The 17,571-nt window shown below is 48.7% G+C and overlaps 1 long non-coding RNA gene and 1 other non-coding gene across 2 annotated transcripts; one reads left to right on the plus strand and one right to left on the minus strand.

The window, feature by feature from the left end:
• Nucleotides 1-6,307: 6,307 nt before the first annotated feature.
• On the plus strand, nt 6,308-6,445 carry LOC114808525. The gene has a single exon (XR_003756372.1). It is a non-coding gene; the product is annotated as a small nucleolar RNA SNORA7 (small nucleolar RNA).
• Nucleotides 6,446-6,670: 225 nt separating this feature from the next.
• LOC114808218 lies at nt 6,671-17,297 on the minus strand. The gene is made up of 3 exons (XR_003756064.2): nt 17,202-17,297; nt 8,165-8,408; nt 6,671-7,121 (listed from the first exon to the last, which is right to left on the minus strand). It is a non-coding gene; the product is annotated as an uncharacterized LOC114808218 (long non-coding RNA).
• Between the last annotated feature and the right edge of the window lie 274 nt (nt 17,298-17,571).

Consider the following 17,571-nt stretch of genomic DNA (forward strand, 5'->3'; position numbering starts at 1 on the left):
GACCGCCGACTCATCCACGCCGAGACCACCCCCCCTCTCCCGGGAAGCTGAGCCTTGTCATCGCCCGGACCCTTGGAGCCATTACCACGTGGGCCCGGGATCTCTGCTCCCCTGGGGGTAAGTCTCAGACCGCCGGGCCCCCTCTTCCCAGCCGAATCGACCACCACATGGACTCTGGAGCTCTCCTCCCAGGCGGTGGCTCCTTGGGCTGCCTGCCCCCCGTTTCCAGCCTAGCTCTTTAGCAGCCTTTTGGCCACCGACCGCCGACTTTAGCGGCTTTTTGGCCGCCGACCGCCGACTCATCCACGCCGAGACCAGCCCCCTCCCCCGGGAAACTGAGCCTTGTCATCGCCCGGACCCTTGGAGCCATTACCGCATGGGCCCGGGATCTCTGCTCCCCTGGGGCTGAATCGACCACCACATGGACTCTGGAGCTCTCCTCCCAGGCGGTGGTTCCTTGGGCTGCCTGCCCCCCGTTTCCAGCCTAGCTCTTTAGCAGCCTTTTGGCCACCGACCGCCGACCTTAGCGGCTTTTTGGCCGCCGACCGCCGACTCATCCACGCCGAGACCACCCCCCCTCTCCCGGGAAGCTGAGCCTTGTCATCGCCCGGACCCTTGGAGCCATTACCTCGTGGGCTCGGGATCTCTGCTCCCCTGAGGCGCAACCTCGGCCCACCCGGCCCCTGCCCCGATTCCCGACAAGCCCCCCTTCGCCTACCGCTCGCTGACTCATCTGCGCTTCCTCCGCCTCCACCGGGGAGCTGAGCCTCGGACCGTCCGGACCCGCGCCCGCCTCAGCCTTTCACAACCTGGATCTCCGCACCCCCGCTCGGGAACTCCGACACTACGGATCTTCACCCCCACAGACCCCCAGCCACCAGCTTCCAGTCCACCCCCCCCCCCCCCCCCCCCGCTCGGGCCCGGGGACATTCCGCTCCCCTTCTCGATCCTGGGGACATTGTGCTCCCCTTCTCGGCCCCAAGGACATTGTGTCCTCGGGGGACATTGTGTCCCCCTGCTCGGGCCCGGGGACACTGTGCTCCCCAACCGCTCCCCCACTCCGCCCGAGGCGGCCATTTTAGGAAGCCCCCACTCTGCCTGAGGCGGCCATTTTGGGAAGGCCTCACTCCCTCTTCCCTCTTGAGGTGATTCATCCCTCCCGCCCCCGCCCGGGCGACGACGTCCTTGTTCTCACCATGTTACCTTGCCTTAGCCGCCGCCTACGGCCGCCACCCACCCCGGACAACCTCAGGGCCCCCCCGCCGCCACAGGGCTATTTGGTCATGAGCTCTGGGACACTCTCGGCCGCTGGCCGCTTGACTTTGAGTCTGATCGGGTAGGGTCGGCTCGTCCCCCGACCCTGGTCATCGCCTGCTTATTAACACTATTGTAGTGTGCCTTACTGTAGCATGTTGCTATATTTGCGATCTCGCTTTTTATTGTTTATTGTTGTCAGATTTTGAATTTGATCAGGTCGCCCCTTAATCGAGTCTACCCCCGACCCTGGTCATCACCCCTTTTATTAACACGACGATATTGTATCATACTGTATCATGTTGCTATATTAGCACCACTGTACTGTATCATATTGTATCATGTTGCTATATTACCGATTTCGTTTATTACTGTTTATTGTCAGTGCTGCCACCCACCTCTCTGGCCTCTCCATGTCCCTCCTCCCGCCCCTTCCTATCCTCCCGCCCCTTCCTATCCTCCCCTTCCCCTTCCCCTTCCCCTCTCTCGCTCAGCTCTTTCCCGCTCTCTCCTCTGTCTCCTCCCCCCCTCCTCTCTCCCGCCCTAGAACCCCACTTTACCAGCGCTACCCCTCTTCCCCCTCCCCCTACTCTTCCCCCCACCTAACCCCCTCTTCACCCCCTCCCCCCTTCTCTCTTCCCCACCCACGCCCCATCCCAGTCCTCTTGTCCCACCGCCACCCCTCATCCCCCTCTCCTCGTCCAGGGCCCCGCCACCTCCTTCCCATCCAAACCCTCCCCTCCCCCCGCCCCTCCCCCCCTCCTCCCCTTGCACCCACAGATACTTTCAAGTGTGGTCTCTGGAACCCCCGCTCTGTTACAGGCAAGCTACCTTTCATCCATGACCTTTTCCTCTCCCGCTCTCTCCTCCTCCTCGCCCTTTCGGAAACGTGGCTCTCTCCCGAAGACACGGTCTCCGCCGCCGCTCTCTCCGGCGGAGGCCTCTCCTTCTCCCACTCCCCCAGACTCACCGGTAAGGGAGGAGGCGTCGGCTTCCTCCTCTCGCCCCGATGCCGCTTCCGCACTATCCCTCCTCCCCCCTCCCTCTCCTTCCCCTCCTTCGAAGCCCATATCGTTCGCCTCTACCACCCACTCCAGTTACTTGTCGCCGTCATCTACCGCCCTCCCGGTCCCACCTCCGACTTCTTCAACCACCTTGACCCCTTTCTCACCTTCCTTCTCTCCTTCTCTCTGCCCACTCTGATCCTCGGAGACTTCAACATCCATACGGATGTACCCGACGACTCCTCTGCCGCCCGCCTGCTATCCCTCCTCGACTCTGCCGACCTCCTCCTCCACCATACCGCGCCCACTCACCGACTCGGTCACACCCTCGATCTCGTCATCTCCTACCGCTGCACTATCTCCTCACTCACCAACTCTGAAATCCCTCTCTCGGACCATAACCTTCTCACCTGCCTCATCTCTCACACTCCCTCCCCCTGCAGATCTTCGCTACTGCCCCACAGAGACCTCCGCTCTCTCGATCCCATCCGTCTTTCCAATAGCATCTCGCCTCACCTTGCCGCCCTGTCCTCTCTTCCCACTCTCGACGATCAGGTCTCCGCTCTCAACTCCACCCTCACTACTCATCTCGACTCTCTCGCCCCCCTTTCCCTCCGCCGCTCTCGCGCCACTAACCCACAGCCCTGGATCACCTCCTCCGTCCGCCTCCTACGCTCCTATGCTCGAGCTGCTGAGCGCCGCTGGCGAAAGTCCAAGCACCAAGCTGACCTCACACACTTCAAATTTATCCTTTCCTGCCTTAACTCTGCCCTCTCCTCCGCCAGGCAAAGCTTCTTCTCCTCCCTCATCGACACCCATGCCCGTCACCCCCGCCGATTGTTCCGGACCTTTAACTCTCTCCTTAGGCCCCCTGTTCCTCCCCCTCCCCCATCTCTCACCCCTAATGATCTGGCCACCTATTTCCTCACGAAAATCAACACGATCAGGTCTGAGCTCCCCAAAGTCACCCCTCCGCCTCTCCCCTCCCCCCCAACAACCCCCTCCCCTACTTTCCCATCCTTCCCTGCAGTATCCTCAGAGGAGATCTCCTCCCTCCTCGCAAGTGCCACCCCCTCCACCTGCGCCTCGGACCCCATTCCCTCTCACCTTCTTAAAACCATCGCCCCTGCCCTCCTCCCTTCCTTAACTTCTATTTTTAACCACTCAGTCTCCAAGGGCTCCTTCCCCTCTGCCTTCAAACACGCCCACGTCTCCCCCATCCTAAAAAAACCCGCTCTTGACCCCACTTCCCCCTCCAGTTATCGTCCTATCTCCCTACTACCCTTCCTTTCCAAAATCTTAGAACGAGTCGTCTACAATCGATGCCTAGAATTCCTTAACTCCCATTCTCTCCTAGACCCCCTCCAATCTGGCTTCCGTCCCCTCCACTCTACCGAGACTGCTCTCTCTAAGGTCACCCATGACCTCCTTCTTGCCAAATCCAATGGCTCCTACTCCATTCTGATCCTCCTTGACCTCTCTGCTGCCTTTGACACTGTCGACCATCCCCTCCTCCTCCGTACCTTATCTCACCTTGGCTTCACGGACTCTGTCCTCTCCTGGTTCTCCTCTTACCTCTCTGGCCGATCATTCTCGGTCTCCTACGCTGGAGCCTCCTCCCCCTCCCATCCTTTAACTGTTGGAGTTCCTCAAGGGTCAGTTCTTGGCCCTCTTCTGTTCTCCATTTACACTCACTCCCTCGGTGAACTCATTCGCTCTCACGGCTTTGACTACCATCTCTACGCAGATGACACGCAGATCTACATCTCCGCCCCTGTCCTCTCCCCCTCCCTTCAGGCTCGCATCTCCTCCTGCCTCCGGGACGTCTCCACCTGGATGTCTGCCCGTCACCTAAAACTCAACATGAGCAAGACTGAGCTCCTCATCTTCCCTCCCAAGCCCGGTCCGCTCCCAGACTTCTCCATCACCGTGGATGGCACGACCATCCTTCCCGTCCCGCAGGCCCGCAATCTCGGTGTCATCCTTGACTCGTCCCTCTCGTTCACCCCACACATCCTATCCGTTACCGAGACCTGCCGGTTTCACCTCTACAATATCGCCAAGATCCGCCCTTTCCTCTCCACCCAAACGGCTACCTTACTATTACGGGCTCTCGTTATATCCCGGCTAGACTACTGTGTCAGCCTTCTCTCTGACCTCCCTTCCTCCTCTCTCGCCCCCCTCCGGTCTATTCTTCACTCCGCTGCCCGGCTCATCTTCCTGCAGAAACGATCTGGGCATGTCACTCCCCTTCTTAAACAACTCCAGTGGTTGCCTATCGACCTCCGCTCCAAACAAAAACTCCTCACTCTAGGCTTCAAGGCTCTCCATCACCTTGCCCCTTCCTACCTCTCCTCCCTTCTCTCTTTCTACCGCCCACCCCGCACGCTCCGCTCTTCTGCCGCCCACCTCCTCGCCGTCCCTCGGTCTCGCCTATCCCGCCGTCGACCCCTGGGCCACGTCCTCCCGCGGTCCTGGAACGCCCTCCCTCCTCACCTCCGCCAAACTGATTCTCTTTCCCTCTTCAAAACCTTACTTAAAAATCACCTCCTCCAAGAGGCCTTCCCAGACTGAGCTCCTCTTCCCCCTCTACTCCCTCTGCCATCCCCCCTTTACCTCTCCGCAGCTAAAGCCTCATTTTCCCCTTTTCCCTCTGCTCCTCCACCTCTCCCTTCCCATCCCCACAGCACTGTACCCGTCCGCTCAACTGTATATATTTTCGTTACCCTATTTATTTTGTTAATGAATTGTACATCGCCTTGATTCTATTTAGTTGCCATTGTTTTTACGAGATGTTCTTCCCCTTGACGCTGTTTAGTGCCATTGTTCTTGTCTGTCCGTCTCCCCCGATTAGACTGTAAGCCCGTCAAACGGCAGGGACTGTCTCTATCTGTTGCCGACTTGTTCATCCCAAGCGCTTAGTACAGTGCTCTGCACATAGTAAGCGCTCAATAAATACTATTGAATGAATAAAATGGAGAATACCTGTTCTTCCTCTTACTTGGATAGTGAGCCCCAAGTGGGACGGGGACTGCCTGATTAACTTTTATCTCCCCTGTGCTTAGTACAATGCTAGACACATAGTAAGTGCTTAATATGTTATTATTATCATTAGTAGTATCATTATCATCATTATTAGAGGCTGTGTATTTAAGCCACAGAACCTGCTGAAGGGAGCAGTGGTGGAAGGAGACTGAGTGATGAAAGAAAGAATACACCAAATAGACATAAAACTGTGCATCCATTAGAAATGTCCAGTTCCAGCATTAAAGAGATTAAACTCTTTTATCCTCCCCTGGCTGAGCTATGTCTATTAACCCGATTACAGGTTTCTTGCCCCAGTACCACAGAATAAGAACTGGCACATGGAATATTTGAATGTTTCCATATATCTCTGACAGCCAAGGAAATCCCATACCCAATTAATACCCAACTGCATATCTCAATATCCTCTTGAAGGTTTTCTTTTTTTCCGACACCTAACTTCTCAGGCCCCTGAATGGAGTGATTTCACAAGAAATCACAGGCTAACTGCAGTCTCTTTGTTTCATGATAGTGGAAATGCTTTGTGGAATAAACCCCTGGAAAAGAGAAAATCTGTGGCCCCACACTCCCCCCAAACTCTACTTTCAATTATGGCCATGTTCGGCATCACACGTTTTGCATTTAGAGCCTTGGAGCATACTCGGAGTCTTTGAGCATGCTCAGAGCCTGGGAGATTTCCAGGAAGCTTTAGTGCCCTGAGCAGTGGCCTGCTTGGCCTGGCTCTAATCATGACTGAATTCAGAGAGATGATTCAGGAAAGTGGGCTTGGGGAAAATCTAATTAAGACATACCTGGAGCCTGTAAAGGTAAGAACAGCTCGATTGTAAGATCCTGAGGTGAATTTCAATTTCCATTTTAATAACTTTATTGGCCTGACAAGGTAGATGTGTTCCAGGAAAGTCAATATAGCAGAATCTGTATCTAGGGACTGGTCTTCTATCATATCTCTGCAATTGCTGTTTCTCTCCATTTGGGATTCAATAATTGGCTTCTAGGGATTCTGACCCCTCTCAGGATGGTACCTGGAGAGTTTCCAGGACTCTACCAGAGTCGACTACGGGAGGGAGAGTCAAGTGGAGGCATAACCATTCCATTCCTAGCTTGGGCAGTGGCTAATGAGTGGGAGGCAATCTGCTACAGGTCAAAATACACCTGTGTTGGGCAGCAGCGGCATGGGAGGGAGTCGAGGATGGAGACTCAACTTTACCATGCGAAAGGAGGCAGTGGTAAACCACTTCTGAATTTTTACCAAGAAAACTCTATGGATACACTACCAGAACGATTACAAATGGAGAATGGGGTGTTCTGGGAGAGACTTGTCCATGGAGTCGCTATGGCTCAGAGATGACTCGATAGCAAAAGACGAGACAAGGGATTCTGAGGCCATTTCTGCCTCCATTTAATCTTTCACTCTCTACACTCCACCCCAGTTTTTTTTTTCCTTCACAGTGTCTTGGGAAGAGATAGCCCTCTGTGTACACTCCTTCGATTCGGTGTTTATCACTGAGATTTGCTTCACCCAAATGACCAATCCTTCACTCTCCATAGCCCACAAGACTTCTGACTGGTCAGGAGATATTTTGAGAGGTTTCGACTGTAAGCTCTGAAAGTGCAGGGATCGTGTCTTTTACCCCCATTGCACTCATCCAAGAGCTTAGTATACTGCTCTGCACCAAGCATTGCTCAATCATTACTATTGATGGATCGGTGACTTGGTCGATTGGTGTCGTGACAGCCATTTTTTCCAGCAACTGTAGCAGTTCTTCAGGGTCAAAGATCCTTGGCAGGAAGACAGTACCTTGTTACAATCATCACAACCTAGAAGGGAAATGGCAAAATGACCTTGGTGCACTTTTTTACTCCTGTGTACCAGCTACCTCATTTTTTTCTATCACCTTCAGAAGTATTTAATTTTGGAAGAGGAGGTTGGAAGAGAAGCAACTTGGCCTAGTGGAGAGAACACGGGCCTGAGAGTCAGAGGACCCGGGTTCTAATCCCAGCTCTGCCACTTGTCCGCAGAGTGTAACCTTGGGCAAGTCACTTCACTTTGGGGCCTCAGTTTCCTCATCTGTAAAATGGAGGATTTAGTACCTGTCCCCTTCTACATAGACTGCGAGCCCCATGAATGACACGAACTGCATCCATTGTGATTAACGTGTATATACCCCAATGCTTAGTACAGTGCTTGGCACATAGTAAGCATTTAACATATGCCACAGTTATTATTAGCAGTAGTAAGTGCTTAACAGATGCCATCATTATCCTCATTGTATTATTACTATTGTTATTATTTCATGAAAACTCTTATCTCTCCACCTTATCTCTTTGCCCTACTGCCACTTCAGCACTTCAACGTCACCTCAACAGTTGGGTAGTTAGTAAGTCAGTCAAGTGTATTTATTGAGCACTTACTGTGTGCAGAGCACTGTACTAAGTACTTGGGAGCGTACAATATAACAATATAACAGACACAGTCCTGGAAGTCCTCCTGGAGGAGATGTCATTTCAGAAGAGTTCTGAAGATGGGTAGAGTGCTGGTCTGTCAGATATGAAGGGAGAGTGAGTTTCCGTCAGCAGGGAGGACATGGGCAAAGGGTTGACGGTGAGACAGATGATGGACAGAGGTCCAGTGAGTAAATTGGCACTAGAGGAGTGAAGTGTGCAGGCTGGGTGGTAGGGGGAGAGGAGTGAAAATAGATAAAGGGGAGAGAGTTGATTGAGTGGTGCCTTAAACCCGATCTGTTTGCTGTGGAGATGGCTGGGCAGCTACTGGAGGATTTTTGAAGTGGAGGGAGATGAGCCCAAGACAGAGCTGAAGGCCCCAATATTGCCTCTCAAGAGAGATTAAGACCCCAACTCACCAAACATGAGGGTTCCCCCATCTCACTCCTGGAAGACGAGCGATGGATCCAGGAATTCAACACAGTGGCCTTGCTGGAATGGAAGTGTCGATACAGTTCTCCTACCTTGATCAATCTGTGCCCTTCAATTTAAAGCTGAGACTAATTCTCCAAGACACACTGTGGTACTGTGTTACCACTTGAAATCATCTTATAAATGCTGGATTTCCTCTCTGGCATCACTTTAGAAGCTGCCTCTATTGACCTTTAGATTAAAAATATGTTGGATTAGTGTGATCGACACGTTTAAAATGACTCATTCTTGCCAAACACAGCATAACAACTTTTTAGCATTCCCTTTCCTTTACAACTGCTTCCACTTTCGTTATATGAAATATGGTTGTATTATACACCGCCTCTCATTGCCTAACATGCTTTTTTCAGAGTTCAAGAAGATTTACATTTGGAGCTAAATGTTTCAGTGATTGCTCTGTTGGATTTCATTATACTGGCGTAGTTAATCAAAGCAGGTCTGGCCTTGCAACCATGATTCATTGTATGGTTTTTTGAACTTAGTCATTTACACAGAATGAATATACACATTATCACTGGAGTGCTGGATTTTCTTTAACAGCCGGGCCTGACATGGAAGCTCTGCAGTCATTGGATTTTTTTGAATGAAAAAAAGGGCAATTTGTCGATTGGTTCCCTTTTCCAGGGGGAAGGTGAGAGTGCCTCTAGGTGGAGCAGCAGGTAGAACCAAAGGCAAGGGAAAAACTTTAGGGCCAGGATTGGGTGCACTTGTGTTTGGACATCATTTTCTTCTTTTTTTTTTTCTTTTATTATGGTATTTGTTAAGCCCTTACTATGTAGCAGGCACTTTACTAAGCACTGGGGTAGATACAAACTAATCAGGTCAGATCCAGTCCCTGTCCCACGAGGGGCTCATAGTCTTAATCCGCATTTTACAGAAGAGGAAACTGAGGCACAGAGAAGTGAAGTGACTCACCCAAGGTCACACAACAGACAAGTGGCAGAGCTAGGATTAGAACCCAGGCTCTTCTGACTTCCAGGCCTGAGCTTTATCCATTAGGCTACACTGCTTCTCTTTTTTTATTCCCAGTGTGTATCCCCCATGTGTCATGAATCTGGGTGGAGTGAAGGTTGTAGGGTAGGATTTATTTTTTTAATGGAAGAAGCTAATTTTATAAATCCAAACGCATGGAAGGCCAGATCCCAAGTGCCGAGTGGTAGTGCTCACAGATGAAAGCGATTTGCACTGGTTCAGAACACAGATTGTGAAGCCCAGTTGGAACCTTGATGTTAGCAACTTGTGCTCTTCCTTTCCAGACTAGGATGATTTTATTGTAGGGTCCAGAATCAAATCTGGTGGCTAGAAGCACTAAGAAAACCAAAACCTGTAGGGGGAAAGATGGCATGGTTTTTGTGATGGGAAATTGTCACTCAATGATGGGGCAGAGCTCTCTGAGAAGATCAACTGACTTTTGGTGGGGAGGAGAAGTAGTCTTTGAATTATACATGATTTATCAAATCATCTGCACTAGTGATTATGTGCTTAGCTTCTGAGTCCTGATCTGTTTCTTCTTTGAGATGTCATGATCTGCCTCCCTGGTTAGACTGTCAGTTCACTGGGAGCAGAGAATGTGAGTCTCCCAAGCTTAGTACAGTGCCTAGCACTCAGTAGGTGCTCAATAAATGCCACCGATTGATTGATTGGTGGTTGTCTGCACCCACCAGAAGCTTTAAAAAATATTGGGTCATTATGGGTTTAGAGGCTGGCACTGGGTTTAGAGTTTAGCACTTTTTAGGGTATTTGCTAAGCACTTACTAAATGTCAATCACTGTTCTAAGCACTGGGGTGGATACAAGTTAATTAGTTTGTCAGTCAATCATATTTATTGAGTGCTTACTGAATGCAGAGCACTGTTCTAAGCGCTTAGGAGAGCACGGTACAACAATATAACAGACACATTCCCTGCCCACAATGAGCTTACAGTCTAGAGGGGAGACAGACATTCATTCAATCATATTTACTGAGTGCTTACTGTGTACAAAGCACTGTACTAAGTGCTTGGGAGAGTACAACATCAGACACATTCCCTGCCCACAGACATCAATAGAAATACATTATATATATATATATATATATATATATATATATATATATGTATAAAAGTGCTGTGGGGCTGGGACAAGTCAGAGAGGCACAGAAGGGAGTGGGAGAAGAAGGAAAAAGGGCTTAGTCAGGGAAAGCCTCTTAGAGTTTGGACATAGTCCCTGTCCCTCATGCGGCTTACAGTCTAAGTAGGAGGAGTAGGGTGGGTCTTTCCATCCGTCTCACCGTTTACAAATGCATTTTTATTGTCAGACTTCTGATACGATTATGATAATCCTTTTGTAATGCTTGATGTGTGTCTGGCAAAAAACATATTACTAATACTGTAGGGTTGTCATTATTAGGATGAGGGTAGCGAGTGCTTGTCACACATTCAAGTAAATCTTTTAAGCTCACCACACCCTTTGCTCAGCAAGTTTCTCCTTCTTGCAAAAATTATTCTTAATGACTTGAGAAGCTCCCAGATTTTTTTTATTTTTTACTTATCAAAGATTTAAAAAAAATGATCCATTTTCATTAGGAGAAGAGAAGAATTGTACATTAGCCCTTACAACTGTACAGTGTCAACTTGGGTGGGAGGGGAGAGATCCTGAAGACTTATCCAGCGTGGCCTAGTGGATAGACCATGGACTAGAGAGTCAGAAGGACCTGAGTTTCTAATCCCTGCCCTGCCACTTGTCTGCTGTTTGACCTTGGGCAAGTCACTTTTCTCTGTACTTCAGTTACCTCATCTGTAAAATGAGGATTAAGGCTGTGAGCCCTATGTGGGACAGGGAGTGTGTCCAATCCAATTATCTTGTATCTTCCCCAGCTCTTAGAACAGTGCCTGGCACATAGGAAGCACTTAACAAATACCACTATTATTATTATCCTGTCAGTAGCCAGCTCCGTCCTCCAGTGCAGGAAAAGCTATTTCAGATAATCAATCAATGGTATTTATGGAGTGCTTACTGTGTGCAGAACACTATACTAAGCACTTGGGGGAGTACAGTACAACAGAGTCGGTAGACACGGCTCCTGCCCGTAATGAGTTTCCAGTCTAGCGGATGAGCTTAGAACGGAAAAGAATAATAACGGTAGACAGGATCCCTGCTCTCAAGGAGCTTACGGTTTGCTTTGGGCAAAGCACTGTACTAGGTACTTGGGAGAGTATAGTAGAGTTAGTAGACGTAATCCCTGCCCTCAAGGAGCTTGCAGTATACTGTGTGCAGAGCTCTGTAGTAAGGTCTTGAGAGATACAACACAATAGAGTTGGTTGCCATGATCTCTGCCTTCAAGGACCTTGTAGTATTCTGTTTCTAGGACACTGGACTAAGAGGGAGAGTACAAGATAAGGGAGTTAACAGACATGACCCATGCCCTCAAGGAGCTTCAGTTTAATGGGAGAGGCAAAAATTTATGTTTTCCAAAACAGAGGGAAAAGGTAGCAAGAAGTAGGGCAGATATATCAGAATGAAATAGCTGATTAAAGACTGTAGATTGTAGATTCTGAACCATAAGCTCCTTGTGTGCAGGAAACATATCTTCCAACACTAATGTATTGTACTCTCCCAAGCACTTAGTTGAGTGCTCTGCCCACAGTAAAGGCTCCATAAATATCGTTGACTGACTGATTGGTAAAGATGTGAAGGTACCCATGAATAAGCTGGTAGAAGAGCTGAGACCATGGTGGTTGCTGCTTGTGCTTTAGAAGTTGATTGCCTGGGAGGGCTGAAAGACCATGAGGTGTCAAGGATGGCACCAAGGTTGTGGCCTTCTGGAGCAGGGAGGCTGGTGGTGCCCTGTTTCTTCCTACTGCCTATGATGGGGAGACTCAGCTGAATTTACTGAAGAAGTGGAGCTGGAGCTTTGGCTGCTTGGCGTGGAGGAAGCAGCATGGCGTAGTGGCTAGAGCACGGCCCTGGGATTCAGAAGGTCATGGGTTCTAATCCCGGCTCTGCCACTTGTCTGCTGTGTGACCTTGGGTAAGTCCCTTCACTTCTCTAGGCCTCAGTTCCCTCATCTGTGAAATGGGGATTGAGATTGTGAGCCCTCTGTGGGACAGAGACTATGTCCCAACTCAATTTGCTAGTAGCCATGCCAGTGCTTAGTACAGTTCCTGGCACATAGTAAGTGCTTAACAAATACTATCATTATTATTATTATTATTATTATTATTATTATTGCCAGCTTTGTGAGTTGGGGCAAGGCACTTCATTTCTCTTGGCCTCAGTTTCCTCATCTGTAAGATAGAGGTCCAGTGTCTGGTTTCCCTCCTACTTAGGCTGTGAGTCCCATGTCAATCAATCAGTCATATTTAGTGAGCACTTACTGTTTGCAGAGCACGGTACTAAGTGCTTGGGGGAGGAAAATATAACAATGTAACTGACACATTCCCTGGCCACAATGAGCTTTTACAGTCTAGAGGGGGAGACAGACATTAATATGAATGAATGAATAAATAATGGATTTAATGGGGGACAGGAACTGTGCCCGACCTGATTATCTTGTACCTACCCTGACACTTGTACTCTCTCGAGCACTTAGTACACTGTTCTGCATAGGCTACTGTGGCTACCATTACTACTAGTAGTTACAGTAGGCATGAATAAATACCATAAATTGATTGTCCATTTTTTGCAAACACTGTAGGAGGGCTGGTCTTGGAGGGTAAAAGAGAGAGGAATCAATCGATCGATACACTTTACTGAGCACCGTCTAGGTGTAAAGCACTTTACTAAATGCTTGGGAGAACACAACCGTGGCAAAAACACATCCTCCAAGAGTGTTTCTAATTTAAACTGTGAGAGCATGAAGAGGAAGCAGGAGCTAAATGATGCCCTCCGGCCCTGCGACATCGAAACATTGCAGTAATTAAGCATGTTCCTTCCAAGAGTTCAAGTACACTTGGCATTTCCAACTCAATCCATCCAATCCAGGTATCCCCAAGGACCCAGGTGAGATTGTCAACCAGCTACTGTCCTACCCACCTACACTTCCACTCCCGGGCTCTCCACTCTCTTTCCCCCTGGGGAGAAATTGGACTTCACTCATCAGTTGTTTCCTTCTATTGGGAAATGAGTTTGTCTGCAGCCTGTATTGGTACCATTCCCAATCAGGGAGTTTCCTTGGGAAAGAACCGAGAAGCAGCGTGACCTAGTGGATAGAGCATGGGTCTGGGAGTCAGAAGGTCCTGGGTTCTAATTTTGGCTGTCACGTGTCTACTGTGTGACTTGGGGCAAATCACCTAACTTCTCAGTGCTTCAGTTACCTCATCTGTAAAATGGGGATTAAGACTGTTAGCCCCACGTGGGACAGGGACTGTGTCCAACCTGATTAGCTTGTATCTACCCCAGCGCTTAATATAGTCCCTGGCACATAGTAAGCGCTTGACAAGTACCATTTAAAAAAAAAGTTGACTCACTGAGGATATTCTTAACCCTGCTCTGAGCATAACAATAGTCACCACCGGATCATCCAGAATTCAAGAATGCAACTTAACTTGGGGTATGTGAGGATCCAAATAACTTAACCCTATAATAAACTGGCATTTCTTTAAGCCAGTGGAAGTTCATTCGGGCCATTTAATGAGGAGCATTAATGGCTTAGTAGAAGGAGCATGGGGCTGGGAATTAGAAGGAGCTGGGTTTTAAATACCAGCAGACTCATTGTCTGCTCTATGACCTTGGACAACTCACCTAACTTCTCTGTGCCTCAGTTACCTCATCTATAAAATGAGGATTAAAGCTGCGAGCCCCATGTGGGACAGGTACTGTGTCCAACCTGATTAGCTTATATCTACCCCAGCATTTAGTACAGTGCCTAGCACATATTAAGCACTTAACAAATACCATTAAAAAATTTGGTACAAAAAGTTGACTGGGGGCTCATGGTGAGAAATGAGAAATTTTATAGCCACATTAATGCATGGGATGTTAGTCCTCCAGTTCAACAGAACAACCCACAAAGACCAGATGTTATATTGTTAAACCAACTCTGTTGGATTGTACTCTCCTGAGCACTTAGTATGATGCTCTACACATGGTGCTCAATAAATATCATTGATTGATTAAAAATAATCTAAGTGGTATTTGTTCAGTGCTTATTATAGGCCAAGAACTGCACTAAGGACTGGGGGAGATACACGATGATTAGAGTGGTCACAGTCCTTGTCCCACATGGGGCACGCAGTCTATGGAGGAGGGAGAATGGGTCTTTCATCCTCACTTTACAGTTGAGGAAACCAAAGCTCAGAGAATTTACGTGACTTGTCCAAGGTCACACAGCAGGTGAGTGGCAGAGCCGTGATTAGAACCCAGGTCTTCTGGCTCTCTGACCTTGGTGGGTTGTTTGTAAAAAGAGACAAAGATGCATTTTCTCTTCCAGAGTTTCCTAATTTCCATATCATTGGTTGGCTCCTTGTCCTCAAAGTCTACCATCAGTTAATTCTGTCCATTCCCAAGGTGCCCCCTGAAAGCCAGTTTGAAGACTGAGCCTTGGTTAGACAGAGCTCTGAGGGCCATGGTATTCTTAGTGTTATAAGAGCAGCGGGGTTCCAGGCCTCTCATTTCTCCTCAGTGTGAAAATTCACTGAAAAAAATATATTAATCTGCATGCAGGAGGCTAAAATGTGTTTCATTATGTGGCTCTTCCTTTCCCCTAATCCATCTGCTAAGATTTTCTTCTGCTGTGTATAGCCTCCCTTTTCCAGGGCCAGAGGTTTTTGAAAAAGAAATGCAACCTTAACTTAGAAGAGAAAAACAGCATGACATAGTTAGCACCAACAGTTAGAAGAAAGAATCAAGATGGTGTTTGTCAAATACCGGAAGATGGGTCTCTGCTAGCAGAGGGATAACGGGATGTTTCCACAGGGTTTTGAAGGTTCTATGGGCAAGGAAAAAAAAAAGCCGCATTTGCTCCTTGTCAGTTCAGTCTGTGAATGGTCTATCAGTGGATGATGTGAAGGCGGCTTCCTTTGACTCCCTTTGCCTTCCTTCTTTTTTTCTCTCTTTCTAAAAGAAAGCAATACTGCTTGTGGCTCTTCCTATCTTAAGTGCGGAGCATGTGCAAAAGGAAAAGAATAGAGTCCTGAGCTGGTGCGGAACATGTGCCTCCCCAAAGTCTTTCCCTAATAATCCCTCTTTTCCCCTACTCCCACTCTTTTCTGTGTCACCTATGCCCTTGGCTCTGTCTCCTTTAAGCAATCCATATTCACTCCACCCCGCCCCCCCAACAGCACATCTGCCCATATCTGTGATTCATTCATTAATCTTAGTGTCCGTCTCCCCCTCTGGACTGTAAGCTCCATGTGGGCAGGGAACGTGTCTATCCATCTATTATATTGTCCTCTTCCAAGCACTTAGTACAGTGCTGTGCACATGGTAAGTGCTCAATAAATACGAATGAATGATTGAATGAATTTAGTACAGGGCTCTGTACTCAGTAAGCGCCCAATAAATACCACTAATTCGCCAAGATCCGCCCTTTCCTCTCCACCCAAACGGCTACCTTACTATTACGGGCTCTCGTTATATCCCGGCTAGACTACTGTGTCAGCCTTCTCTCTGACCTCCCTTCCTCCTCTCTCGCCCCGCTCCGGTCTATTCTTCACTCCGCTGCCCGGCTCATCTTCCTGCAGAAACGATCTGGGCATGTCACTCCCCTTCTTAAACAACTCCAGTGGTTGCCTATCGACCTCCGCTCCAAACAAAAACTCCTCACTCTAGGCTTCAAGGTTCTCCATCACCTTGCCCCTTCCTACCTCTCCTCCCTTCTCTCTTTCTACCACCCACCCCGCACGCTCCGCTCCTCTGCCGCCCACCTCCTCGCCGTCCCTCGGTCTCGCCTATCCCGCCGTCAACCCCTGGGTCACGTCCTCCCGCGGTCCTGGAACGCCCTCCCTCCTCACCTCCGCCAAACTGATTCTCTTTCCCTCTTCAAAACCTTACTTAAAAATCACCTCCTCCAAGAGGCCGTCCCAGACTGAGCTCCTCTTCCCCCTCTACTCCCTCTGCCATCCCCCTTTTACCTCTCCGCAGCTAAAGCCTCATTTTCCCCTTTTCCCTCTGCTCCTCCACCTCTCCCTTCCCATCCCCACAGCACTGTACTCGTCCGCTCAACTGTATATATTTTCGTTACCCTATTTATTTTGTTAATGAATTGTACATCGCCTTGATTCTATTTAGTTGCCATTGTTTTTACGAGATGTTCTTCCCCTTGACGCTGTTTAGTGCCATTGTTCTTGTCTGTCCGTCTCCCCCGATTAGACTGTAAGCCTGTCAAACGGCAGGGACTGTCTCTATCTGTTGCCGACTTGTTCATCCCAAGCGCTTAGTACAGTGCTCTGCACATAGTAAGCGCTCAATAAATACTATTGAATGAATGAATGAATGAATTGTGACGAGCTGAGTTTTCAGAGTAGGGGTAGAGAGGTGGGGGAGGAAAGAAGGAATCCTTTCTGCACAACTTACATCTTTGCCAAGGACAAATTCCAGGATGAGGATTCCTAAAAATAGTAGAAAAGGCCAATTGCCAGCCAGATATCTTACAGTGTGAATGGAAGAATTGCTTCATCAAATAGCTCCCCGCTAGATTTTCAGCTCCTCGAGGGCAGGGATCATGTCTCCATTTTCTCAAGTGCTCATTCATTGTCATTCTCCAGAGTCATCAGTGCAGTGCTGTGCACCCAGTGCTCCATCAATCAATCCCATTTGATAAAGGCTTTAATCAATCGAGAAATCATATTTATTGAGCTCTTACTGTGTGCAGACCACTGTATTAAGTGCTTGGGAGAGTACAGTATAACAGAGTTGATAGACATGTTCCCTGCCCACATCGAGCTTTCAGCCTAGAGGACATAAATTTCATTTACTGATTGGGAGAGGGATTCTCCACACGCTAAAACATCTACTCAAGAAAATTCAGTCCTTCTTCCCTCCTTACCTTCCTCTGTATCTCATATATTCCCCTACAACCAGGATTCACTTTGGGCTCTTCTTGATGATTCCCTAACAGTTCACTGAGATCATGGGATACTGTCATCCAGGGAGAATCAAGCCAGATTTGAGAATGCTCCTACCTGTAGTGTTCCACAGAAACCACAGAGAGTGTTTGAGCTCATAGTAAGCGGCAGATTTAATGAGTGTTCTTTAAGGCCATAGGGGTATTCAATAAACAGAGGGGGAAAAAAACACACAACTGTCTCAGAAGTTATGGAATGTAATGGACAAGTTTGTGGTCACTGGCAAGGGAAAAGAGAAAAATGCAGTTATTTGCTCTGGTTTTTGAATTAGTATGCAAGTAGTAAATGAAG

Source organism: Ornithorhynchus anatinus, chromosome X5 (assembly GCF_004115215.2).
Source record: "Ornithorhynchus anatinus isolate Pmale09 chromosome X5, mOrnAna1.pri.v4, whole genome shotgun sequence".
In the NCBI taxonomy this organism is placed as follows: Eukaryota; Metazoa; Chordata; class Mammalia; order Monotremata; family Ornithorhynchidae; genus Ornithorhynchus; species Ornithorhynchus anatinus.